The following is a 16619-nucleotide window of genomic DNA, read 5'->3' as shown; positions in this document are numbered from 1 at the left end:
GGCCGGGGCGGCGGCGGCTCCCCGGGCCCCTCCGGCTGCGGCCAGCCCCGTGCGGGGTGGGCGAGGGGAGCTCCGCGCTGCGGGACCCCCGGAGCATCGCCCGGCCCCGGCCTCCCCGCGGGGCTGCCGCGGCGGTGCCGACCCTGCCATGCTGTCTGGAGGGTCAGCTGTGCCTTGCCGGGGCTGGTACCGGTGCTTTTGGGGAACAGCGAGGCAGGTGCTGGTCCAGGCTGCCCCAAGCGTCCTTCAGGCAGTGGTCCCTGGCATGAACTGTGCTCCGGTGGAGGAGATGAAGACAGCTCCTTCCCATCACCTGGCATCCAGACAGTGTCCAACAGGGTGGATGCTGGCCTGGAGCATCCCTCGATGGGACTTTGTAGGTAGAGTTGCTCCACAACCATCAAGAGTCCCCGGTGTCCTACCTCGACATGCTGGCAGCAGAGAGCGAGCAGGGTTAGTGATGACTTGGTGTCACCAGAGCCCGTGTTCTTACCAGGGTCAGGGGGTGTATTTGCAGCTCAGTGGGTGCTGGGGTACTCACATGGTATCTGATGGGTGTGCAAGAGCCACCAACTTCATCTGTGCTGGGAATGATGTGTCTCAGTGCAGCCTGTGCGAGGCCTCATCCTGCCCCTGTGGTGGTCGGGGCTTATACAGAGCTGAGGAAGGTGCTATGGCAACAGGAATAAATGGAATTATCGGTGTAGGGTGTAAGGAGGAGAGAGGTGAAGGGTGGGTGGGAGGGCTGTGCTCTCAGGTGAAGCTTCTGTGTGAGCACGCACTGACAGCACTGGTCACCCACTGGGAGGTGAAACACTGATGCTCTTCAAAGCTGAGACTTCAGTTTACCTGTAAATTAAATAGACAAAACTGTTCTGGAGTCCATGGATGGAGCTTTGTCCACTTATTTTGCTGGAGAACTTGGCTTCACTCTGCAGTTCCAAAGCTTTATCTTCAGACACGTGCAAATGCAATTGCACTGATTCTTTCCTGTTTTATATTTATTTTTTCTCTTTGCCTGGAATATGTTTGGCTTAAGTACTTTGAGCTTCCTCTGATGTGAAGGGGATGCAGTCTGTTGTTCTGGTGGTGTTAGCAGTCTGAACAAGGGGATTAATCAACTTTTTACATTTGGTTAAAAATAAAATCAACTGAAGATCTGGAGTCGCTTATTTTTCAGACTTTAATTTGCTTTTTTCTGTTGAGGTTTTTCTCTTTGCTTTTTCTGGAAGAAACAAAATGGCTAAAGATTGAGAATTGCTGATAAAGGTAGGATGAGTTGAGTGTTCTTAAAGCAAAAGCAATTTCTTCTCTTGTGCCACGGTCAGACAGAAAGGACTGAGCAACTCAGTGCAGCACAGTGAGACCCTCTGGGTGCCGGCCAGGGGATCCACATACACACCCCAAGCTTCCTCCAGCACATTTCCCTCTCTGACCCCCGTGCTGTGTTTGTTTCCATTGGTATCCATTAGTATCCATTGGTATCCATTGGCACTGGGTCTCCCACCCTGGGCTCCAGTAAGTTCATTAAGAGTATCCTGCTCCTGCAGGCAGAGTGACAAGTGCGTGAGGGAGCTCATTTTGCAGTGGCTTTGGGATGCTCCCAGATTCCGTGTAGGATGCTTACATAACATCCTCTCTGTCTTCTGCTATTGGAGCTGTCAGGGATGGAAGTCTGGGGAATTTTGTGTCTAATCCCTGTGCTCCCACGGGCTGCCCTCACCCCTGTGCTTCAGTTCTCACTTGGGAAAAGGGCAGATCGAGGATGAGCACTCCCCACCACCACCCATGGGTGTGCAGAGTCTCTGTTGTGGAGGCCAGCATCACCCTTTGAAGTTTTGACGTGCTAATTATTAATGGCTACAGCCACTTAATCACAAAATTGCGCTCTGGTGCCTTTACACCGTGGTGATGGCCAGGGCAGGAGCACAGCGCAGATTATGTCTTCTCCAGGAGGCCAGTTTGTTAGTCCTGAGCGTGACAGGTTGAGATTAGCCGTGGCTGAGGGGGGATTGCTGCTGTGCTCCAGGACTGAGTGGGTTTTGGGGTGGATGAGACAGCATCAGGAGGAGATGCTGGGCTTGGCAGCATCCCCTGTGTGATGGGGGAGCCCGGGCTGGTCTTTTGGGTGGATGGCACAGCCGTGGTCTGTGTGGGAGCTGCTCTCCGTGGGTTTTGTGGGGTTTTCTGTGCTGCCCCATCTGCTGTGAATTGTGCAGAGGTTTGCTGTCAAAGGCTGTTATGCACCAAAGCCACAGCAAAGCTAGTGGACATAATGGGCTTAGCTGAAACCCTCCGTTTGCTTTAACTCAAGCATGTTTTCAACATCACTTTTCCAGCTCAGTAGGTAATTAATGCATTATGTGCTCTGTTGCATTAAACAAATGGGCCTTTTCTCATGCACATTATTAGAAAGGCTTCCCTTAATGTTCATAACATTATCACTGATAAGAGGTTGGTGTGGGAGGCCTCAGGGTCAGTGGTGTTCAGAGCTACCAAGATTTCAGTTCTGACTTTGGTGCCTTTCTCATTCTGATTTAAGCACTCCAGTTTTCCTCGAGCTGCCTGCTTGCTGTGTTCTTGTCCTCCTCTTTTTCCTAGTTTCATGATGTTTGTTTTTCTTTCCAAGCCTGTGATCATGTTAAAATCCTGGATTTTGTTTCTAAGGGAAGTAAATTGCTAATCCTTATGTTTGTGAAGACAAGCTTAGGAGTATCCCCTGCCTTATCACCAAAGCCTCTAGCACCCACTGTGGGGACTCTGCCTCTTCCTTTTATTCCCAACAGTCTCACTTTAAGCAGGAGCTGGAGCTTTGCTGGGGAATCTGGCTTGGGAAGGGCTGCTGCTCGGGTGGATGCTTGTGTTGGAGCAGAGATTCAGCTGCTGTGGCCAGCATGGTCCTGGTTGGACTTTTCCTGCCTACTGAACAAAAATCCTCAGTTCCACGTGGTTCTTAGGGCAGCATTGAGTAACGTGGGTCTTTTTGAAAGGCATTTTGTTCTGACTCTCTTCCAGCCCCATGCACAGCAGGTGGGTGGCTGAAAAACCCCAATGTCCTTTCACAGCCTTGCAGTGCTGGGTCAGGAGGAGAGCTGCACCCAAACCCTGGTATCAGTGTCTTTAGACTGTACTGAATGCTTCACATCCTGACAGTTGTTGCCTTGTGTCCTCCCCGGTGTTTTGTCATGGGTCACCAGCTCCCAGAGGTGACGTTGGGTCTGACTCTTCACCTCTGCACCACGCAGGGAGGGGACAATGAACCACTTTTGCTGCAGCCACAGGGCCGGAAATGCAGGTGGCTTGGAGCGTGAGCCACGGGAAGGTGTCGCACGCTGCCACGGAAATGTGTGAGAGCTGAGTCAGTGAGGGCTGACGGGTCCCCAGCTGCTGCTCTGGGGCCACCTCGGGCTGCCTGCTGCTCCTCAGATGGAGGAGGTGCAGCCAGGGCCCCTCAAAGGGTGCTGCCTGCAGCTTTGTGTGGGATTAGCCGATGGGTTTAGCTTGGGAAGAGGAGCCTGGCAAATCCCTGGGGGCGTTGGGATGAGCTGGGTAACTGGCTGGGCACAGGGGAGGTGACAGGTTGAGGAGGGGACTGGTGAGTGCTGGCTTCATCCAGCTGGAGAGGTGGAGGGTTTTGCTTTTGTGCAGGGCATGTGAGAAAGGTCTGTGCATCCCGTTCTTGCAGGAGGCATGGTGAGGGCAGGTTTGGGGGGTCCCCACAGCACTTACAGGATTGTGGTAGAGGAAAGACTGGTCCAAGCCATGGAGCCATCAGCAGCCAGACCCTGCCACACTGGGGCTGTGCCCCTCGAGGGCTTGGGAGCTCTCAGATCCTGGTAGACATGCACACAGAAACAGCTGAGTTGTTGAAGGTAGTTTCAGGACCTTGTGCCATCATCCCTTTTGCACCTCTGGGTGACTCCTCCTCTCATCCAGCCATTAGATCCTTTGGAAGAAGTTTTCCCACCTGTGTACGGGTTCACCTGCCTGAATGCCCCTGCTCTGCCTCTGACCCCATGGGAAACGAGCAGGAGGAGCCAGGGAGGGTGAGCTGGAGCTTTCCTCCTGCTCATCACTTGGGAAGGCAGCTTAAGCCTTCCTTGTTTGAGGGCTCAGGATTGTGTTCCATGTGGTTACAGAGATAACTTGTGTTCAAGGTGCCAGCAGGATTTAAATTTATTTAAAGAAATGGAAATGAAGGCATGGATGTGAAAGCTGAGGATAAGGAGGATGGTCTTGTTCCTCAGGATCAGCACGGGAGCAGCCAGGACAGAGAGTGCCTTTTTTCAATCAAAAATAAGTTTGTATCTTTGAGCTTTAAATAAAGACATGTTGCCCAGAGCAGAAAATGTCACTCCTTACCTTCTTCCCTGCCTCCATGCTCCCATCTGAATCATTCTTGAATCAGATGCATCCAACTGTCCTGACTCAAGATTGAGATGCTGGGACTTAGCAATGCTCATGAAAACCAGGATATTCCTGGAAGGATCTGTAGAGCATTGAGGGTCTTGTTTGTTAGCTTCTCTCTGCTGGGATTTCGCCTTTTGTTTTTATTTTAAATGATAGCTGAGATTCAGACACATCACCACAGAGCTGCCACTTGGAAAACGCCAACTGTAAAATGGCAGCACCACTGTGAGGTGATGTTCTTTATCTGGCTGCCATTGGCCATACCCAAACACCAGCCTGTGGGGAGGCAAAGGTTCTGGAGCACTGGAAAAAGAGATTTGTCTGAGGCCGTGTGGTGGCAGATGTCCCAGTCCCTTTGCTGATGCCAGTGTCCCTCCAGGCCCTGTGAGGGTGGCTGGGACAGTGCTGGAGTGTCACCAAAGGGACTCTTGCGACACAGACTGGGGTTTGCACAGGGTGCAAAGGTTGTGCCTGTCCGGACAGCTGGGGAATGTGTGGCCAAGCGTGGGATGGGCTTCCTGGGCAGTGGCTGGTTCTGCCTTGGGAGCAGAACCTGTGCTGGTGCTGCCTGTTCCCCCTGGGGCGCCCTGGCCTTGACCCTGTCCGGCTGTGCCAGAGGGGACAGGACCTCTATGGTCAAGGAGTGATGGTGTTGTGGGCTACATGAGGTGTGTGACCCCATCCCCGAGGGGACTGTGCCGCTCCAGCGTGGCCCTGCAGGAGGCTGCAGCATCCTGGGATCTGCCCACCTGGGTGGTGGTGATGGTGGGCATGGAGCCTGTCCCCAGGCCTGTCCTCACTGCTGCAGCTGAGCAGCACGAGGACAGGGACATCCAGGACATCCTGTGGCTGTGGGCACAGAAGCACAGAGCAAGCTGTTCCTGAGGAGCTGAGGACCCAAAGTTCTGCTGAAGTCAGGGGAAAGACTCCAGAGGTTTTTGGACAAGAGTCCTATAAATACCCAGGGCTGGGGCTCTGTGTGCTGGTGACACTTGTCTGTCAGGGAGCACTGCTGCAGATCTGAGGTGCTCGCTGGTGCTTCCAAGTAGCAGCCGAGCTCTTTGTGGTGGTGTGAGGCATCTGCCAGCTCTGGGAATAAACCCGTGCCAAGGCCGGGTGCTGAAGGCAGGGATCCTTTTACAGCCCGTCTGGCTGGGAGGGGAGGCTCCTTCTGCTTTACCTCTGACAGGCACTTAAAAAAATAGAACAAAGAAATGATGCTGAGGAGCTGGATTTTGGTACAGCACCTTGACCGCACCTGAGGCTTCACCGAGCTCTTGGACGAGGATGGAGCAAGGGCTCAGACTTGCTTTAAAAGTCCTGGAAAGCTCCAGGCTGCGTTGCCCTGGCAGGTGCTGTGTGTCTGAGCTCAACAGGGCTGCCTTGTGCAGCGAGGCATCACTGGGTGGGAGTGGGCCCGGAGGGGCACAGTCTGGCACCTTATAATTGGTTGGGGATATTAATATATTTTATGAGCTAAAGGCTATGATCCAGCCATCTGCCCTGCCTTGGGGAGTCGTGTGTCTCCAGCACCCCAGGAGAACAGAACCAGTTGCAATTCAGTTTCATTAAACTGGCTGAACCCCAGATTTCTGGTTCACAGGAAATTATTTGCTTTTATTTTATTTTATTTTGACTTTTGGGTTGTTTCAGGCTGAAACGGAATGGTTGTTTTTGCTTTGCGTCTGCTTAAGCTTCCAGTGAGCTCGAGCGTCCTGTGCCTTGAGGCTGCCCTGTAAGATTGTTGTGCCTGGGGCTAAATCCATCCCCAGTGAGGGGCTGGGGGCTGCTGGGTCTCTGCCAGGGGGAAATGCTCCCAAAATCACAGCAGGGCTTGTCTGGAAGGGTCTTTTATTGGATTAAAGCTTGTCAGTCTGGAAGCATTTCCAACAAGACATTCTAGACTTGGAATAATTGAACCTCATTTGTCTGGCAGAACATTTTCCCCCCTTATTCAATGGGAAAGTTCCCGGTGGTGCTGGCTTGGCTGCAGCTGCCGTTCCTGGAGGAGCAGGGCAGGCTGTCACCTCTCCTGACAGGGTCACTCACTCCCCCACGGCTCCTGTCCCCGCATCGAGGGATGCAGGAGAACGGTCCAGCTCCTGCATCCCAGCTGGGATGAGGGGCTGGAGCAGCTCGGCTGTCTCCTCTTGTCTTCCCCGGCCATTTAATAAAGGCAGGGAGCAGGGAGGGGGCTGCTGGATCCGCCTGGTTTCCCGGGATTTCGCCTAGCTGCCTGCGAAGAATAGACCCTCCAAACGCCGCCGGGGGCTGTAATTGCCTGGGGACCGATTGAACTGCCCGAAGCGGCTCTTTTGTTGCAGGCTGAATTCCTCCTCTGCCTGGTGCTCCTCTGGAAATACTTCCCATGCAAAATTCCTGTCGCCCTGTGTCACCCGAGATGCAGCCGGGTCGGGATGCCGTGCAGGCTGCCAGCCCCCGGCTTTGGCAGCAGCTCTGCTCCAGCCCTTCACGGCTCTTCCTCCTCCTCTCCCACCCCAGCCCGACTCTGGAAGAGATTTTTGAGGTCTCTGCTCCTCATTCACACACACGGCTCCTATTTCGGTGAATGAGCCGCATGAACTAATGCAAAGCCTTAGTATGGTCTTGGGCTGCTTAAAGGAGGATTTTTTTTTTTTGTATTTCTGAGCACCTGCTGTATGAATTAAATTTGCCTTGTAAATGTAACCGACTCAGAGTCTGAGCATGGGCGATGGGCGTTTGCTTTTTGCCTGGAAAAAGAAAAAAAAGCAAAAACCTTGAAGGTTTTTCTCTTCTGGCAACTTGACTTTAAAGCAGAGAAGCCTGAGACGCTTCTTTTTTAAACCATTTTTAATTCAGTTGCCCCCTGTCCTTATAATTAAGCCCCCAGAAACATGACGAGGCAAGCATCCCTGCTATTTATAGCTCTGCTCCACACGCCTGTTTTAAAAATCAGGCAGCTAAATGGCTCTGCAGCCTTTCAGCAAAAGGCCTAATGACACAGGCATTTTCTATGCATGGATGGGTGGATGTTTAAAGGCCCTTGGTGCTGAGCCTTCACCTCGAGCAGGCACGATGGTTTCTGCAGCAGAGGGGTTTTTCCTGGGCAAAGGGGAGCCCCTTGGCACTGCCCCAGCCCTGGAGAAGGGGCTCTGGGTGGGCTGCACCCCATGGCTCAGCCCTGCTCCAGGGGATGCTCCCAGCAGGGTCAGTCCTCTCCCACCTGACCCCCACACCTTGGCCTTTCTTGGGGTTAGACAAGATAGAGGGATATTCCCCAAGGTTTATGGGTATTTTTTTTTTAAATAATTTGTTGGGGCTGCATTGACCTTTCATTCCTTCTTTTTTTTTATTTTTTTCTTCCTTTGTGGCATCACCTCCCTCTAATGACGAGGCTGCTGGTAACCTTTACCTGTTTAACTGGTCGTGCCACTTCTCAGATGAATCTGCTTTATTCCTGGCAAATTATACAGCCACAGTTTTCAGGCAGCTTTACTCTATTTTGACTGACTGGCTGACTGTATTAACTGATAGTGCTGCTTGGGCTGCTTTGATCCTGTATTATTTATGGAAATGATGGCACATAACTCTGTGTAGCTGATTAATGCTGCATGTATTTTTAATATGCTAGTTCTCCTGTTTGATCTGTGCTAAATGATTATTCTCTGATGTGTTCCTGGGTTCATTTTGGCTCTTTATGAAAAGGAGATTGAAATGGACTGTTTGTTTTGTTGCCTTTTTTTTTTTTTTCCTCCTCCCAGTGGTCTCATGGTGGGCTGCTTTTTTCAGCTTTCACAGGTCGTTTTCCCCAGCAGGGCTCTGCCTGCCACGCGGAGCACTTACACTTTATTGCAATTAATTTGAGCACGTTGTTGGTGACATTACTCTAAATTCATCCCTGTGTGTACAGTTGTGGGAAATTTTGAGGAGATACAAGGTGGAACAACAACCTTTTATGTGATGCTCAATCCTTCCTTGCTGAATGAGACTCTGACTGTCACCAAATGGGACTCGAGTCCAGTAGCATCTGAATGAGAAGAAAACCAGTCTAAACTGGCCAGGGTGTAATTCATCTTTTCTGTGGCCTGTCACAGGATGGCTGGGGCTGGTGGATATTAAGAAGATGACTTTAATTGTCAGGGATGTGTGTGCTCGACCCACAGCTTCCTCTCCTGCGGTGTGAGATATGGTCGTGCAGGGGAGGGATCTGTGGGCAAAGCTGATGTTTCATCCCAGGAGATACCCACTGCATCCATGGTGCATCCCATGGCATGTGCAGTGCTGCTGTGCTGACGTGCAGGAGGGAGGCTGATGTCCTTCATCCCTCCTCCAAAATCCACCCCCAGCACTCGATGTGGCTGACGGGGTGGAAACCAGGAGGTTGTTCCAGGAGAACCATCTGTGAGCTGGAGGATCAGCATTTCCCTTTCCCAAGGGCCTGGTGGAAGGGAAGGAAGTTGATGATTTTTTTTTTAACATATATTTTTTTTCTCCTGCTTTTTGTAATAACTGCTCATTTTCATGGCACAGGCAAGGGTTGTCTCCAAAGCCCTGCCCTGCACGTGGTCAGATCTGTCTTCTCCCTGAGCATGCTGTGTTCCAGCAATAACAGGTTTGTGAGGATGCTTTCATGAGCAGTGCTGTAAAGGTGCAAAAGCAATGCTCAAAACCTTCAAATGAAAGCTTTTCTTCCCCTCCTCTGAGCAGTCGTTTGTGTCAAAATCAGCAAAATATATATCTTTCTGCAAAAGATCCGTTTCCTTTAATGGGCTTTTCCATTGAAAACAGTTTAAACTTAATGTTCTGTTCCTTCCCTCCAAATTTTTCAAAGTTCCTTGGGCTATGAAAACTTCAATGATTCCATTTTCCTTCCCTCTATTAAAAAAAAAAGATATAGGTATATGTATATATTTTATATATATTTCTTTTCTGCTAGCTAAAGCTCTTGCCTTTTATCACAAAGCAAACATTATAGACTGGGTTTTAGGGTCTTCTTTCTCTGCCCCAAAATAGACACGCTCACTCGAGCAGTTATCTGGGGGGAAAAACCAGGCTGGAGGCACCATATTGGGCTCTGGGGGAGCAGGCAGGATTTAGGGATAAGGCCCCAAAAGACATCTAGATGGTGGGTGTGTGACTGATGGGGCAGAGGCACCCACACCTTCACCGTGCTGCAGGTTCGGAGCGCTCCTGGATGGGGACAGGGCACAGAACTTGCACAATGGCCCGGCTGGCAGGGCCTGTGGGGTGGGAGGAGGTGTTGCCATGCACCCCTTCCCACCCCAAACTGCAGCCTGCTCTGTGGGAAGCTGGCCTGAGTGCAACTAGGAACCCCAGGGGAGCCCAAGGAGGATGTGCTCCAGTGGTTTGTCCAAGCTGGAAGGTGATTGGAGTTGAAATGGAGCACGCCGACCTGGTGGCTCCTCCCTGGACTGGGTGTTTGCTCACCTGCTGCCAGCACAGCAGTGTCTTTGCTGGAGCCTCCCCAGCTTGTGCTCTGCCCTTCCCTGCCAAGGCCAGTGGGTTTTTTTTCCCAGTCCCAATACTGGAGGAAGGATCTGGGGGGGAATTTGCCACGTTTTCCAGCTCCCCACATGACTTGGACATGAGTGCTCCCAGCACTCCCCTCCCTGGGAACATCCATGTCAGGTTAAGCTCTGCCCTGTGGGGTTTTCCAGCAATGCCCCCCAGTTCCTGGGCAGGGCTGGGGGTGCCCCAGTTTGGCTCTGGGGAGCTGTTGGGTTGTGTGGCATCACTGTGGCTGCCTCAGCATCCCCTGGGCCACAGGACCAGCTGGCACAGGGAGCAGATGGGGAGGTGGAGCTGGCCAGGTCTCAGGCCACGATAAAGCGAAGTGACGTAAAAAACTAAATACCTGTTATCAGAGAAAGGCAAACAGAGCCTTCACCTGCCTCCAGCCTTGCTCCCTTCAAGGGCAGGCTGCACGCCTGGCATGTAGCTCCCTGGAAAAGATCCTCTCTTGTTAATGTGCTTGCTTTGGCTTGGCTGTGCTGTTGAGAAATCCAAGTTTGACTCCAGATAATGAATGACAAACATTTATCTGGTCTTAGGACTATTTTATTCTGAGCATTTTTTTTTCCTCCTGGAAGTTTACAGTGAGTTGTTGACAGCGTGCCCTTTGACGTGGATTAGTGCTGACGCCTGGCAGTTGAATCTTCCCATCCTTTTCACATCTTGGTTGTTCCTTTTCGAGGGAGGCTTTTGTACATGTCTGATCCATTTAAAATGAAAGATAAACAACAAATGGACCCGTCTCTGAAGGGACAGTCAGTCACAAGGGGTGATACTGACTTCACTGTGGAAGGCAGCGAGCTGTTTGGGATGGGTACAATGACAGGACAGAGCCTTCCCTCCAGCACCTCAGTTTGGTGTCAGGGGATGCCTGGAGCAGTGGCTATCCCTGATTTTTCGTTTACAAACCCCTTAAATGCTTTCCAGGAGGTGTGTGGATGGCAAGTTCAAGTTTATGGACTGGAGCGTTGATACTCTCTCTTCTTCACCACCCATCATTTTGTGATCCCTGTCAGAGGATCCCCTGTGCCCCACTGTCAGGATGTACATGAACTTCACCTGAGAGCTGACATCTCTCCCACCTGTGTATTGTAATTCCAGCTGATACATTTATATTTTCATTGGGTGCAGCATTGGCCCTGTCAGAGCAGAGTCTCAGGGCTGTGTCAGGTACCAGCAGCTCCCTGGGTTTGGTAGGATTTTGGATGCCTCTTTGCAGGTGGGACTCAGATCCTCCTTTCACCGTGTTTGTTTTTGACAGAAGAACTGGTGGAAGAGGAGGCACCGCTCCTCCTCTTGCAATGCCAAAACAGTCATTATGAAGCCCTCAAAAATGAGGAAATGGTCAAGATAGAAATGTCAACAAACTTCTCCTAGCTGACCCATTGGCTGCAGAGGAAGCTCTGTGGTTTTGAGCATTTCTTTGGCTTGGCATCAGGCTTGGTTTTGCCAGCCCCAGACTGAGTGTGCTGCTGTTGCCGAGGGTAATTCCCCCTTGGTGATGCTGGAGGGCTCAGCTCTGACTCTGCAAATCACTGCTTTGGCTCAGACTCGGTCTCAGCTTAGTGCCTGAGCTGTGGGTGAGATGGGGAATGCTGCACAGGGAGCCTGAAACCCTTGTGCCTGGCTGCCTCCATCCTTCCCGTCACACTTTTATGGGTTTTGCCTATTTACAGGGGATTTGGGTGTTCTGTGGGACGGGGCTGTTCCCTGTTGCACTTCCCTGGATGACCTGGTATTTATTGTGGAGGTTTCAGAGAATTGGCTTAGGCTTTAAGTTACTGTTTGTTTGTGGTTGCTGAACTTGTGCTGTTTAATGGAAACATTTCCCTTTGGTAGGAGAGCTATTGCTGGAAATAAATGCAGGTAAAAATACCTCGTGGCTGAGGAGCTGGGGCTGGATGGAGCTGCAGTGTCCATCCACAGTGACTAAGGAGAGAGGAATGAAAAGCTGATGTTCAGCCCTGATTGGAGTCATTCACCTGCTGCAGGGCTTGGGGCTCAGAGCAGAGGTGAGGGGAGGCAGGGGCAGGCAGCTGCCCTCAAAGCCCTGCAGGTGGGCTCTGCCCCTGCTCTCTGTGCAGGGGGGATTGATGCTCTTTAAATTCATGGCATGGCTGCAAGTTGCTGGAGGAAGTTTTGGGGTACAGCTGAGCTGCACCATGCTGGCTGCTCCCCCTCAGCAGATGATACTGGATCTGCTGCAGTCCCCAGTTTCCAGTGATAAGTGATGACTTTCTCCATCCAGGTGTCTTTTTCCATGACGTGTCCTGACCCATATCAGTTCCCTCTTTGAAAGCTTGGCTTCTCCTCCATGGATTTGCCAACAAATTTTGTCTGGCTGCAGTATCTGTGACCCAGTTTGGCAGGTGCTGGGTGAGAGCAAAGGTGTGAAACAAGTTCTGAATGTGGGAATTTAAGTCACTCGCTGTGAGCTGGAGGTAAAGGCATCACTGTGTCCTGTGCAAAGTACAGCAGGGCAAGTGAGAGGCTGCAGTATAAAATAAGGGAATAAAACTTAAGGAACAGGAAACTTCCCAGCTCTGATGACATTTTCCCTGCTCTGTCCCAGCAGCTCTCCCTGCTCGCAGCACGTTGTAACTTACAACTCCTTGTCTGGCAGGAGCTCTGGTAACTCCAAACCAGCCCATACATAACACTATGTCATCATAACCTTGAAACAGGACCCAAATGGCAAAACCTGCCCGAAACCAGTTGTGATTACTCATGCTCTGTGCTATCCCTTTCCCCCGCTGGGCTTTCTGCTATGGTAATTCCACTTATTAAGCAAGGAGACAAAACACCTTTATTAAACTTGGAACCAAGCTCGGGAGCAATGAGAGGAGCAGGACTTGCTGGCTGCAGGCTGTCAAAGAGTTTTCTTCTCTAGTCTCCCTTCTTTTGCATGGCCTTTAAAGTGAGTGAGAGAGGAACAAAGATACTTTGCTGCTGTGATGAATAAAAGTCTGCATTTAAATGTGTTTGTTTAGAGTAGGAGAAGAATTAGGAATGTGTATTGGGAATGAATCCTGGGATTCGTTGGGGCTTTGCTTCATCTCCGAGCTTGAAAATGCAAAGAGCTGAGACAAACTGGGGTCGTAGCTCAGGCTCTGGAAAGCTTCTTTTTATTAACACTTTCAGTTAGTGTTTATTAACACCGTGGATAAAAGGAGCCTTTGTTAACGGGTCTGTCCCTTTGCTGCTCGGCTGGAGGAGCTGAATCTTGAAAGGAACTGCCCTGGGCACCTGCTGGAGTTACTGATGAAAGTTTTCATTCCAGATTTTCGCCACAGGCTTAGACATAAAATAGCCTGAAACCCTCCAAAGCAAGTCTTCCTTCTCTTTCTCATTTAAAAAAAAGGTAAAAAAAGTTTTAAAAACGCCTCTTGCGGCCTGTGTGCCGAGCCATGAACGATGGGCCCCTTTCCTGTGTGGAGAACATTTAATCTCACAGCAGTGTGACCCCCTCCTTGCTCCGTCTTCTACCTCTTGTGGGTGTCCAGAGTCTCCCTTTGAGTGCATCTCTTGGCCTGGGGAATGATTAGAGCAGTTTAAAAATCACTCCTGCGTGCTGGGAGAGAAACCTGAGCCTGATGCTTGTGCTGCCCCTAAAGGTGGAGACCATCCCAGGGGTTTTGTGTGCCCCAGAGCAGGGAGCAGGAGATGCAGAGCACTCCTCTGCCTCTGCTGGGGGAGGATGCACTTCCAAGCATTTTTATACTGAATTATGGGTAGGCTGTGCCGTTGCTGTTGGCATCTCCTTGCTTTTTTCTGTCTTCCCTCCCCGTGTAAGAGGGAGAAAGGAAGGATAACTTCTTCCCACATTCCTCCCAGGCTGGGCTGAGCTTTGGTAGCTTTGCCCGAGGTGAAGGAGGCAAAACTGCAGCTCCCTCCACACACCAGTGAAGGACCTGGTTACACCGTGGCTACACCTGGTGTGAAGAAATTGGGTTGTGACTTGGCAAGAAGAAAAGGGCTGCGTTTTGCAGTGAGATCTGCCCTGTGTGTTTGCCACCTCCCTGGGAAACCTCCCAGGAGATCCAAGCCCTGCAGCTTGTACATGATGTACCTGCATGGAGGGATGGAGGCTCTCACCGTCCTCACCAGCTCCCCTCCCTCCAGCAGCTGATGGCACTGAGGCAGACATGTTACCACCTACTCTGATTTCTGTACTAAACAAAAACTGCCTTTGCAGCAGCCTGGACTTGGCCATTCCCTTTTCTTCTCCCAAGGCGGGGTGAGCCGTGGCTGGGGATGACACAAACCCTGCTCAGCTGCACCCACGGGGATCTCGGGTTGAGTATTCACTGGCTGCTCAGCACCAAGCTGGCTCTGGAAGGAGGAGGTTGGAGGTTACACCCAGTCCTGCCAAAGCTGAGGTTGACACTGGGAGCATGAGGAGTTAATTGCAGTGACTCTGGAGAGGAGGATCTGCTGTATCTGCAGGCAAGGTCCGGAGGGGAGAAGGCTCTGGGAGGCCGCATGCCTTGCAGCAATGGGTTTCGGTTTGAAGCAGTTTAATTGTGTCAGACAAACGTGCAGCTGGCCAGATCAGTTCCTTGCAGGCTGGACAAAGTCCCTGCTCTGCTGCATCCCTGGGAAGGCAGGGCTGTGCTGCTGCACCTGCTCCTGCCTGGGATCTGCAGGAACAGAACGTTTTCCCTCTCAGCAAATGAGTGGGAGCAGCAAACCCGGCTGTTACACAAACGGAAGGTTTGACCCTGTTCTCCCTGGTCTTGCCCAGAGGAGTCACTGGGAGCCCCGCTGGGAGGGTAGGATGTGATCAAGGGATGTTACCCGAGCTCGTCCCCCAGCTCATCTCTGTTTTCTTGCTGGTTATTCACACAGCACAACTTTACAGCCCAAACACAAACAGTTGGAAGGACGATTCCTGCTGAGGGTTTTCTCTGAAGAGCCTTAAATCTCCCATAAATTAACGTGTTCACTCATTAGCTGCAACTCCCCAAAGCACCGAGCAAAGTTTGTGAGTTTAATTACTTTTTGTAGGAATCGGAGCAGGCAGAGCCTTCAACAGATGATTATAGTTCATATTATTCATGCAGCTCTTCATAATCCCTTTCTCTGCTAGACCGTGGTCGATGGAGACTAAAATTGGAATCTGCCCATAAATTCCCAGCCCCATCCCGTGTGAGGTGTCTTGATCTTCCAGTGGAAGCATTTTGCTGACAAAACAACTCAGTTTCCTGAGAGGTGCCACGCTGGTGTATCTGTCAGGAGGGTATGAGCTGCCAGGACTCTGTGTGCTGCTGGGGAGGTGTTGGCCAAAGTTAGTTTTCACCCTGTTTATCTCTAAACCCGGGGCTGGGCTGGCTGTGTCACACACTGGGTGGTAAAAAGTAACAGGGGTTTTCAAACAGAAACATGGAATATTTATATGGCTGCAGACGTTTGTGGAAATATTAGTGGGAAAATCTAATCAACTAAAGTAGAACGCCAACAAAACTATTTTTAAATTAATTAAAAGGCTTGGATTCAATTTTTTTTTTAACTGTGGAGGTTTTAATCCTCAAGTATGTATTTGGTCTGTTTGAAGTTACTGTAGCTTTCTTGTATCATAAACATTTTAGGGCCACATTCCTCTTTGTGCGCAGTCTGCTTCGTAAGAGACCCCGGAGGGTTTGTCTGCCTGTGGAAACTTATTGTTATATAGGAATGAATAATTCCTCAGCTGCAGCTGTGTAATCCCCCCTGCACAGCTTTCCTGCCTTATAACCTGGATCTTAATTACTCCAGGACCCCTCCTGCTTCTCCTGACATCTCCTCGTCCCATCCGTGGGAGCTCCTTAGGTGTTGTGCTCCAGCAGAACTGTGAGCTGGGGATCTCCCAGTGCAGGAGGAATACCGAGTTAATAAGAATCCATTTTTTTCCCCCCCTGATGTTTACAGGGCTTTATCCTTTAGTTTCCCAAGACAGCTTTACACCTGTGAGTCTGACTTTTGATGCAGGTTTACTGGGGAACGAGCAGGTTCAAAGCTCTGTGCACAGGTTTCTGGCTTGTTTAGCATCAAAAAGGAGGAAAAAGCAACAAAATTGCTCTGTGTGGAGGAGCTTTCAGGAACTCCTCAGAAGCCACATGCCTGCAGGTTCCACTGCAGGTGCAGGGAAGGAATAGAAATGACCAGTCCCAGGGAGTGAGCAGCCTTTGCCTTTGGGGAGGGTCTGGGGTTTGCTCATGGCTGGGGAGGCAGGAGGGCTGTGAGCTGTGGTGGGCAGGGATGCTCCATTCCTTTGGAAAGGCAGGGGACTGACACAGTTGAGGCTGAGCTGGAGTTTGGCTGTAGCCCCAAACCTGTCTGCTTCAGGCTGATGGAAGGGGCTTGTGCAGCTGCTGGTGACCCCAGCAGTTGGGACCTTGGCTTTGTACTTCTTTCCAAGTGATAAGTGAGAGATTTAATCTGATCAAATATTCCTCGACAGATGTGTTTAATCTCCTAATGACATTACAAGTGATGTATATGCATCGAGAAATTCTTGTCTTTTCCCCCTTGTTGACCTGGAAAAGCCTTTTTTGGAACAACACAAGTGACTCTGTAACACTCTTAGCAGCATTAATGTGAATGAAGTTCTCTTCACCATCAGCACCTTGCTCTGCAGAGCCTGGAGCTTGATGGAGGCTCTAAGTGCCCAGAATGTGGTGCACTCGGTAATAAAGTAATGCAAAATAAAAAACTAC

At 50.8% G+C, this 16619-nt stretch overlaps 1 protein-coding gene across 1 annotated transcript in view; it reads left to right on the top strand.

Annotated features, from left to right (window-relative positions):
- MEGF9 (multiple EGF like domains 9) overlaps window positions 1–16619 on the top strand; it is a 48976-nt gene that overhangs the window by 474 nt on the left and 31883 nt on the right. The gene's annotated exons all lie outside the window — the stretch shown is intronic.

Source organism: Chamaea fasciata, unplaced genomic scaffold, assembly GCF_029207755.1.
Source record: "Chamaea fasciata isolate MVZ Bird 193981 ecotype frontalis unplaced genomic scaffold, bChaFas1.0.hap1 SCAF_20, whole genome shotgun sequence".
Taxonomy (NCBI): Eukaryota; Metazoa; Chordata; class Aves; order Passeriformes; family Sylviidae; genus Chamaea; species Chamaea fasciata.
This window is presented reverse-complemented; position numbering and strand designations above follow the sequence as displayed.